At 31.8% G+C, this 11,339-nt stretch overlaps 2 pseudogenes; one reads left to right on the top strand and one right to left on the bottom strand.

Moving 5' to 3' along the window:
- Positions 1-648: 648 nt before the first annotated feature.
- LOC131859598 (E3 ubiquitin-protein ligase AIRP2-like) lies at positions 649-1,943 on the bottom strand (annotated as a pseudogene).
- A 4,609-nt stretch (positions 1,944-6,552) lies between these two features.
- Positions 6,553-7,673, top strand: LOC131859461 (probable carboxylesterase 17; annotated as a pseudogene).
- Positions 7,674-11,339: the final 3,666 nt, after the last annotated feature.

Here is an 11,339-nt window from a genome sequence, read left to right as displayed (position 1 = left end):
TAGTGGGGGTTATGTAATTAGGGACCATACAGGCAGAATAATAGAAGCTATATCTTTGAGATTCTCAAATGGAACAAACAATTTAGCTAAAGGTCATTCTTTAATACACCCAAATGCGAGGACTTAGTGTAACGAATGCCACAAAACTGCTTAGAATAACCAAACCATAGCATGTTTTACCAAAATAAGACAACTGACAAAAAGTAGAAAAAAGATTCAGGGCACAGATAAATCATTAAAATTTGATTGAGAGATAATGCAAAAGGCTAAACTTTGACTACAAATACTTGAAAGATTGAGCAGGAAGCCTTGTTTTGCCTTCATCCTTCTGAATCCAGGGGTTGTTAAAAGGAAGCTAATGGCAAACATATTCTACCTTTTCCAATAACTCATCATGTACAGATATAAAACATATATACAAAAAGCCACCCAAATCATTTTTAGATCATATAGGCTGAATCATCCAATTACAGTTTTATAAACAGATGGTGTATGTTGTACATTTTGACTCGTACATACTATTAGATACAAGCAAGGAAAACCCATAGAATTGGATTCACTTAAATCTTTACCTTGCATCAAACCCTATCTATCTTATGCTACTAATAAGGCAGTAGAACTATCTCTGCAACAAAGTAGAGATGCTTAATCATTTTGTTGAATCCAATGAAGAATTAGATTTAAACATTGGTTGCGACCAGTTAATGCTAGAAAGAAACTGGGGAGCTACAATAACATCAACAACTTTCATTTGATGTGGGAATCATAATGAGCATCATAAACACTAAATACATTCTCAGGAACCAAGAGTGGCAATTTTTCAACATAGATAAACAACCTTTTCATGTTCTTTCTTGCCAATGTTGTCATATCCACTACCTCTCCACTATTTGTAAATATCCACAAATCTCTTGAATTTACTCTTTTCAAACTATCACGGCAAAATGGACATGATTGTGCCCATGCATGCCTACAATAACAAATCCATTAGGTTTTAACGCTGTTTCCACCTAAACTCAGTTAGACAGTAGAATTGAGCTGGAAAGCATGTAGAAGATAAAAGGCAAATCCTTACCATTATCGGCAGTATTTCATGCACATGGCATGGTTGCAATTAAGCAAGACAATCTTACTATTGGTCTCTATGGATATTCCACATTCTTCCTCTCGTTCCAAATCGAGTGCAGAAAGTTGTCCCCTCTTCATCAACCTTTTTCTTATATCTTTCCATACATACTACTTTCTATTTACAATCTTCCATGTCTGTTATCCCTCCTTCAAGTTGTAATAAAGATGGAAATATTACAGCTGAACAAGGAAAATTAAATCATTATGTTAAGACATTACATCATGCCAATTGCCAAATCAGATGTATACGATATACTGTTGATGTTTAATTAATTAATCAAGTTATCCCATGTTATGCTTAAAAAGAGAAAAATAGGTTTTACCATAAAATTCTCTAATGTTGGCTTTTCATTCATGTGTTGACATTGTAGTGGTACCATCAACATAAACCTGCACAATTCCTACTTTGAAATATCAATAACTATTATGTCTGAATTTAGGAAAAAACTAAAATTCATTGATAAAAAAATATATCAAACTTGGACTCCCAGGGTTCTCCAAATTAATCTATGGGTATCTACCCATTCCATCCATGTAAAAGCTTCTACCTATGGTGATAAAGCACACAAAATAAAGAAAAAAAATAGAAAAAAAAAATCCATTTAACAACATTATCTGCCACGGTTGTCTATAGTTATACAGACATTTAGAATGCGAACAAATACACAAACCTTGTATATGAGTATTCTTAGTCGACCCAGTGCCCCTGCAAGACTATAGTCGATCCATTGCACAAGGAAAAGGAACAAGTGTGTTGTTGGGCTATAGGAAAGTCTCATTTGCAGACAAGCACCATCATACTCCCTTGGAAACTCAAATGCCCTACATCCCAAATACCAAAAGTTTAATCTTTGTGACAACATTTTGCTATATTATAGACTTGGATTTTATTTTCACTGATGCCTACACTTGGTCCTATCCTTAAAGACTTTCATAGCCTCTATTGTTAAACAAGTAACTCTTACTAGTCTGTATTGTTAAACAAGCAACTCTTACAAGGAAATGGGTGTCATATATATTCATTCTCTTTATTTTAACATCTGTCAGTGTGCATCCTGGACCAAATGCTACTGAACTTTTTTAAAGGGTCCAAAATCAAATCCATAACCTCTAAACCTTTCCCTGAATGAATCAAAATATAGATTTGTAGGGCAATTTTCATCGTTACCAATTCAAAATATTTCAGCTGCCACAAATTTATATGCTAGGGTTTCAAGCAAAAACAAGACAAAAGATAAAACTACAGATCTAAAGACAATAAACAACTATACACAATAAATATAAAAAACAATAAACCAATCATATATGTGAATCTCTAGGAGTGCCCATGTTCTACTACAAATTGCCATATGCCTGTGAAAAATAATCCCCTGTGAATAGTTGTATGTAGCCTGAAGTAAGAATGACTTTGTGAAAAGATCTTTTGTTGTTCCTCACCAACAATTCTTCATTTATCTATGCATTAGGTAGTTTCTCCTCATGGCAGAGGATGACCCAATAAGAAACAACCACACCGACCCAAAACGTGGCAACTGCTTTCAAAAGCTAGAAAACCTGTCAGGAGGAAGCAACTCTAGTTAAACCCACAAAACATGAATAGTATTAGATGACGGGGCACAAAGTATTTTCCAAAAAGTCCATCAAAAATCATTTTTTAGGCAATTTAGCTTCGAAGCTTATTTCTTTAAAGCATAAACAGTTTATAGCTATGCCACTCTATTTCACATTGTACAAAACAATCAGACGAACACCATATTCAAACACAGTCAATAAACATGTATATGACCCTTGAAACTCATAATGCAAATTAGACGGATTGCGTGAATTCCTCTGACGGTAAAAGAATAAAATAAATACAGGGAACATATTACATTTTTAGTGAACAGATTAACAAGGTGTACATGTTTAACTATGGTCTACAATAAAAATAAGCTTCCACAAAAACCTAAACATACCTCACAATCTGCAAGAGTGCCCATGACCGTTTGTCTTCATGGCGGTGCATGAATTTCCTAAAAACAACCACACCACCCATAAATGTGTCAACATATTTAGGGTTCCACAATCCCCTGTCTCGGCTGCTTATCATCTGGAAAATTTACATGAAGTGTAAAATTTGTACTTCTCGCACAATTTTATTGACTGATAAATTTTGGGAATCCTTGCAAATACAGGTTTTGAGCATTCTTTTGGTTGCAAAGCAAACCCTAGCACATGGCCATGGGCACGATTTTCAAATAAAGCAATTAAAATGCCACCTAACACAAAAATGCCATGCACGTTCACCAGAAAAAAACAACCGGTCACCGAAAATTGCCAATAGCCGAATTGTCTTACACTTTGGCGAGCAAAAGCCCCCACTAAAAGCCTATCGACTTAATTACGTATTCAATTCAAGTATATAAGAGAACTAATATTTAAGTGAAATAAATTTTCAGAAACTATCCCTAATATAAGTTAGTAATCAAAATGGATTTTTTAAGATGAACATAAATTTTGATAAATTTTAGTTGCGAAGATTGAATAAAATTTTATAGTTTAAAAAAAAATGTTGATTTGAGAATTTATTTGTCCATTCTTTTCAAAAGGCATGCTTTCTCAAAATATTTTGGCTAATGTTCAATTCAATTGAAAATTTAAACAACTTTGGAAGTGACAAAATAAAATTTTAAAGTTTCGAGAGAGTATTTGTCCATATCTGTCATAAGACATAATTTCTTCAAATTCTTAGAACCAAATTTAAATGTTTGAAAAAATTCCAAACCTCTCCAAAAAAATATTGTACATATATGAAAATACATTTATCTATAAAGGTCTCAATTGTCCAGTCTTGATTTTATTGTTTCAATGTTATTGATTATATCATCCTTGATTAGGATAGAAAAAGAGATTTGAGATGGTCTAATTTTTCTCCTTTTTCCCCTTTAAGGAATTTTTTTTTGTCGTTTCCCATGTCTTCACTCGTTTTCCTCTCTCACATCCTACAATGATGAAACATTGAAGCCCTTTCTTTGCTTCTCTCAGTTCAATTTGGAGAACTTATATGTTTGTTTCTCTTTCTTCCCAATGCCATCTTCAATTCTCTTTGAAAATTTAGATCCATCCTTTCTTAGCACCCATGAAATCTATAGATTAAGCATTTTCCAAGAGATCCACCACAACAAGGTTGCAATTCACAATTTTACTATCTTCATCCACAAGATTCTCGATAACAACAACAACAACCACCCATTTGACCTAAAGAATGAAGCATATACTCTAATAGTTTTGCTTGAAACGTTTTGTAATAATAGGCATTTTTTCCTTTTTGAAATAAAATAGTGGGCTTCATCAAAAGAAATTTTGGTTTTTTAATTTTCAGTGGTTATGGTAAAATGATCATTTTCAATGATTAATGTCATAGATGCTATTAATTTTTTAATATAAAATCTGGGGATGGGTGGTTGGAAGGTTACTAAGCTTTAGGTTCGTGTTGTTTTCGTTTCAATACTACAGATTGTACTCACCTATTATCACTAGGTATTTCTATGCTTTTTTCTGTACTTTTTCTGTTATTTAGTTTCAGTTGTCCATTAGGGACCAGTATCATCCATTTTTCGATACTATAAGGGCCCAATAAATCCCCCTCTATTGCTATATCAAAACAAACAAACAAAAAAGGAGATTAGACATAATTTTGAAAAGTTATCAATATATAAAATTTGACAAACCCCAAAACAATTTATAATTCAGAAAAATGTCACCATCCTTAAAATGTATTCCCATGTCCCCTCAAATCCTAATTGAGAATGAAAGAGAAACTTATATTTACATTTACATATACATAGGATTCTCTTCTAAGATTTTAAACCCCTAAATAGATTTCTATTTTTTTTGCATATCCAAACAATGAGCAGATTTTTAATCCCAATTTTTTTATACAATTAAAAGTGTTTTGAAGTAATGAATCTTAGGAATAAGTGCTTTGAAGAAAGAAGACCCTTTTAAGTACATTAAACACAATTTAAAGGAGTATGCAATGACATCAAAAAAAATCCATAGGTTTATCAGGGAATCGTTTGGGCTTTAAGTTGAGACCATTTCAAATCATGGATTGTTGAAATTTACCTTATGACAAACGACCTAATTATGCTTTGTCAAAGCTCCACATAACAAATTCAACATAACCTAATGACTGACAGCAAAATTAGACAACACAAGCAGATTGATCAACACACAAATTATATCGCCTTTGTACTTAGAGTAATAGAAAGGTAGTTTACAAAATTGTAGCACATAGCAAGATAAAAAAAATCCTTGTATTGACAACAATGAGAATTTGATTGATAATAAAAATTGGTATACACAATCGAATCCAGAAGCAAGTTACTAAATATTAGCATGGATTGTGGAAATCTAATAACACTAGACAACGAGAATTCTTTGTATAGTCCAATTGCTTAGTTAGAGTAACTTAGATTGAGGGTGGCTTTAAATGCAATAATCGACGTATCTATTTAGGCCCCAAATTAAAGATTTGAGCGAGAGATGGGGGTTAATCCAAGAATTAATCTCTCTAATGACATTGTCGCTTCTTGCAATACCCTTACAGTGTCCAATAATCACAAATGTCGAAAGGGATTCATAGATCAGGGAAGATCTTGGGAATCTTCCTATCAACACATTTCCCAACTAATATGAACACCATTATTGAATTCTTTTATTATGTGCAATTATCCTCAAGTTCCATTTTATTTGTGCACTTTGAGATTGATGCAACGTCAATTAACACATCATCAAAATGAAGACCATGCAAAACTATCCATCAGACTTTTTTGACGTCAGAAATTGTAATCAAGCGTGAGACATTACATTTTGGTGGGAGGTTTCCCCAAATAATAACTTATCGGCTAAATATAATGATAAAAACATATTTAAATATAATAATAAAATCATATCTTAATAATAATTTTATATTAATTACAATATAATAATATAATAATTTTTTTAATAGAATAATAAACAAATATGATATCTTTAAATATGCTTTACTTATGTTCTTCTAAAACTAAATATACTAATTATAAATTACACCTTATAAATATTAAAAATAGATAATAAATGTAATTCTCTAAATTAACGTCAACATTTAATAGAAGATTTTTCTGAATGAAAATGCATAAACGATCTAGATATTATTTTTTCCCAATAATTATAACATAATAAACCAATATTAATCTAAATTAAGAAACACATCTTTATCTTCATTATTTGTTAACGAGAAGATATTTCAACACATTAATCTTAATGGAAAATAAACACGCGTGTGGAGACAATTTGTTTTATTCGTAATTTTTTTATATTATACTTTTATAATTTTCTAATTTTTTAGGAGAAGGGTAAGATAAAGAAAGCAGCCAGATTGGATCCTCCCATTGGCTGTGCTTAAATGTACGGCTACTTTTTGTGGAAGGACTAAGAATGGATGCTTAAGGAGATGTTGAGGGTTTGTTGCAGACCATTTGCTGAGACTATATAATTTTCTCCACACATGTTATTGTGGAAAGAGAGGAAGAATGGAAGTTGTACGAGAGGTAGAAGGGCAGTTGAAGATCTTTTCAGATGGCTCTGTGCTGCGCCTTCCACATCCCACACTGCCTGCATCTTCACATTTTACACACGGCGTTGCTTCCAAGGACGTCATTATAAATCCGGAAACCGGCGTCTGGGCTCGCATATTCAATCCGGAAACCGCTGCTGAAAACCGCCTTTGCTGATATATTTTCATGGAGGAGGGTTCTTAGCTTGTTCCACAGCCTGGGTAGAATACCACACTTATTTTCACAATTTGTGCAAGACCTCCGGCGTAATAATTGTGTCGGTAGATTACAGGCTGGCGCCGGAGCACCGGCTCCCGGCGGCGTAAGATTACTGTACGGAGGCAATCGAATGGATCGCAAAGCAGGCTTCCGGGCGCGCAGAGTCGCCGGACGAGTGGCTGTCGCCGTCCGTCGTGGATTTTAACCGGTTGTTTCTGGCCGGAGAGAGCGCCGGAGGGAATATCGTTTACCACGTCGGACTGCAGATTGCTGACGTGGACGGGAGGCCGTTGGTGGTGAAGGGAGGGATTCCCATCCACCCCTTCTTTGGGAGTGAGGAAAGGGTCGAGTCTGAGGGGCTAATGTTTTTTGAAACGTGCAAAATCATCTGGAGTATAGGTCTCCCGGTGGGGTCCACCAGAGATTATCCATTCTGTAATCCGGCGGTTTCGCCCCTGAAGCCTGGTTTGAAATTACCGCCGGTTTTGGTGGCCCTGGCAGGAAAGGATGAAATTAAAGTGAGAGGGGAGATGTTTTATGAACATGTGAAGAGTTGCGGGAAGGAGGCGGAATTGATGGTGGAGGAAAGTGGAATCCATGCTTATCACATTTTCCTTCCGCAGTATGAAGGAACTCTGCGTCTGATACACACTATTTCCGACTTCATTAATGGCCGTTAAAATCACTTTTCACGATGTTATATTTTGTGGAGCTGAGTCAAATAAATTGCACCATAATATAGTAGTTTCTAACCTCACTGCTATCTTGTTCTAGCTAATAATTGCTGGACCCAGGCCTGGAATTTGACAGGCAAAATGGCCGTTTTTTCACTTTTGAATCTTATTTGACAGCTTAAAAAATTAGTAGAACGTATTCATTGACATACTATTTTTTTCTAAAACTGCATAGATGACACTTCAAATTATAAATAAACAGTAAAAAAATATAGTAGGTAATATATATTAGTTTAGAATGTTTATTATAAAATACAAATTTATTTAGAATATTTTGAAATGGAAGGATTTAGAATATGGAAAGATGTAGTTGTTTCTAATTTTATAATATTTTAATATGATTTTTTATAATAGTTCTATTTTTTCATATGAATTTAGAAACTTGTCATAATTGAAATGATAGAATATAATTGATAAAATGTTTTAATATGAATTTTTACAATATATTCTATTTTTTATATATGAATTTAGAAACTTAGTCAATTTAATATTTAATAAGATTGTTATATATATAATTTTAAAATTTAAATGTTTATTATTACTAAATTAGTAATTATTAATTGATTATCATTTAATGTTAATATATAATAAATATTAGTGTATTAATTTAGAAACTTATTTAGGAAATTTAAGATTTTTGCATATATTACTAATTTGTCATTATTTTCTCATTAAGACAATGATTTTCATTTCTTCCCAAGAAAAATGTGCATTGCATTTTGGTGTGCATTTTGGTGTGGCTTCAATCTTCTACTTTAATATTTTTTGACAATTAATATTTTTCTTAAAACATCAAATGAAAGGCATTGAAATGACTAAACTGTCATCAAAAATTCATATGACAGGTAGGGGTGACCATCAAATTCCAGGCCTAGCTGGACCTATAACTCTCCTGTTTTCTTGTAATACTTTTTGTCCTTGTTCAATCAATTATTCAGGAAAGTCATTTGACAGATTTTACTTGGTTGTAAAATTCAGAAGAAATTGTGAATTAAGGAGTAATCATCTTTTAATTTCATTAGGAATAACTGTTCATTCTTTGTGAAATCAATTTTTAATTATTATTTTTTTTTTAAATTATAATTTATAGTTCATTAATAAATTTTGCATGTATTATGATCATCTATTTTTTAATATTTCTGGATCATAATTGGTTAATTTGTGTATGACTATTGGGCATCTTTAAGTAGGCATTGGACAACACACCCTTGCGTGCATAATGGATTCCAGAGGGTGCATGCATCTTACTACCTAGAAGCCAAAACAATAGCTATAAGCAGTTTTGTCCCAATCTGATTTACCATTTAGGATCTTAGGTGTGCAAAATTAGCTATAACACTTCCTCTAATAAATAATAAAATGTATTTAGTTTGTAATTTTTTTCTTTTTATTTTGTATATATTCAAATTGTTATTGAGGAATGTAAAAAATTCTTGATAATTAAATCTTGTCTTTATATAGAATTTCTAAGAAGAAAAAAAACTCGCTATTGATAAAAATTGATAATATGAATAATAAGGTTATTGTTGAACACAAACAACGACTTATTTACTTTGTTATTATAATTCTATATTATAAGAAAAAATAAGATATATTATGATGCAAAAACCATTTCTTATCCATAAGGCCAACAATATGATAGTATGATACTCTTTCTTTCAATAGAAATAAATGAAAAACAACATGATAGTATGATATATAAATAAATGAAGAAGATGAAAGTGAATGACAAGTGATTAAAAAGTAAACAAAGCTTTCTCATGTAAATTGTACAATGAAAATGGAAGGTATGAATTGTGTAGTGCTTTGCATTTGGATCAACTAAAATATATTGATGGTGGTAGAAGTAATTATTGTATAGGATTTATAGTTATAGAAGTCTATGTTTGAGATGTTTGTTGTAAAAAATTATCACTTGTAGTAAACAAACAAAGGTTGAGATATTTTTAAATTATTATCGTACATGTTTGGAAGAAAAAGTCTACACATCTTTAAGTCAACATTGTAAAAATTAAATAGATTAAAATTTAGAATGTAATTTAAATGTTTAAGAATTATGTGTAATAAGATGTTAATTTTGAACAACATTTTGTAATTGTGGGTTACATATGTATTTGTGTGTGTGAGACTAAAAGAAGCTATATCTAATTTTTCTTGATAAATTGTTAAGAAAATGACAACTTCCGTGTTGTATTATGTGATTAAGAATGTCTTATCTAGAGGCATTGAAACAAAAACATCTTATAACATATTGAATAAAAAATGAACATATATGGTCAAATGCCAAAAAATCACATATATTTATCAAGCTTCTTAAACAAAACTAAAACCATGAAAAATAATTTGTATTTGATACCTATCAAACAAAAAATTTATATGTTATGGTGTCAATTATAGTTGTTAATGGATAAAACTCGCTATGTTTTACTTCCAAATTGATGTATAAATAGGGAGCTTATGCGTCTTTATTATAACTAAATATATAATTTATGTTTAAAGAACTCCAATATACCCTTAAATTTCACTAATTCTACCTAAAAATGGATGTCTAACACACAATGTTGCATGAATTGTGAACATAAAAATATCTTCACACTCATATATGTAGAAATAACAATAAAAACACATACAAATTTATCATGCATAATCTTCTTTAAAGAAAATCCAATACAATGTGAACAACTCTAGCTCTAGAGAGAAAATACTTTCTATTCCACTACATGAGAAAGCCATTTACATATAGCATCAACAAACTCACTTTATAATTTTGAAACCTCTGGTTACACTTGTACATACTCTTGATGTGTTTCAATCTGCTGCAACACGCCTTCAATGGTCAAAGATGGACTATAACAAATTGTTACTATGGAAGCCAGTGACTCCAACATGGAAAAAGAACATAATACCCTCCTACAATCTCCCAATCTTTAGAAGATAGAAGAAATGAACAAATGGAAGGTCAAACACTTAAATCCTTCAAATTCTTCTAATCATTGGTATTAGGATTTGTTCATAATTTTGAATTGTTAGCGTAGATAGTGACATAATCAAACTAGCTGGATTTTAGCCTACCTAAGAGAGTCATATTCACACTTGTTAAGTCTTCACTAGTCACTTGAGCATTCATGTACCACACTATTGGAGGGGTAGTTAGTCATTTAGTCCTACCTTCCTGCTACCTCTACCTTGCCTATATATGCAAGGTTCTCATTGAATATTTGTACAATCTTGTTTTATATGATAAATATCCTATTGTGCTTATTGTATTTCACTAGTAAAGGATTTTTTGTGCTTTCAAATCTTGGCTTCTCCAACATGGTATTAGATGACACAACTACTTAACATTTGTGACTTGACTGATACTAAAATTCCATGCAAAGATTTTAGAAAATTAATCATTTATATTATGTGTTTATCATGAAAAGTAGTATGTTCACTTCTTATTGCTAGAATAAGATTCCAAGTTGGTTTTTGAGTCATTTTTCATCTTCAACCATGATCACAACTTTTTCTCACTAATACAATGATAAATTCACTCTCCAAAAAAAATGAAACATTAAGGCACTTGTGATCATCCACACTTAGACCTATTTTTTATCATGCCACCTGATTAGGGTGCTTTGGTCCCTAAACACTATAGGCATCAATGGAGAAATTTTGATGGAAAATTCATCCTACT

This window comes from Cryptomeria japonica, chromosome 10, assembly GCF_030272615.1.
Source record: "Cryptomeria japonica chromosome 10, Sugi_1.0, whole genome shotgun sequence".
NCBI lineage: Eukaryota > Viridiplantae > Streptophyta > Pinopsida > Cupressales > Cupressaceae > Cryptomeria > Cryptomeria japonica.
The sequence above is the reverse complement of the archived record's forward strand: the minus strand, read 5'-3'. Positions and strand labels throughout refer to the sequence as shown.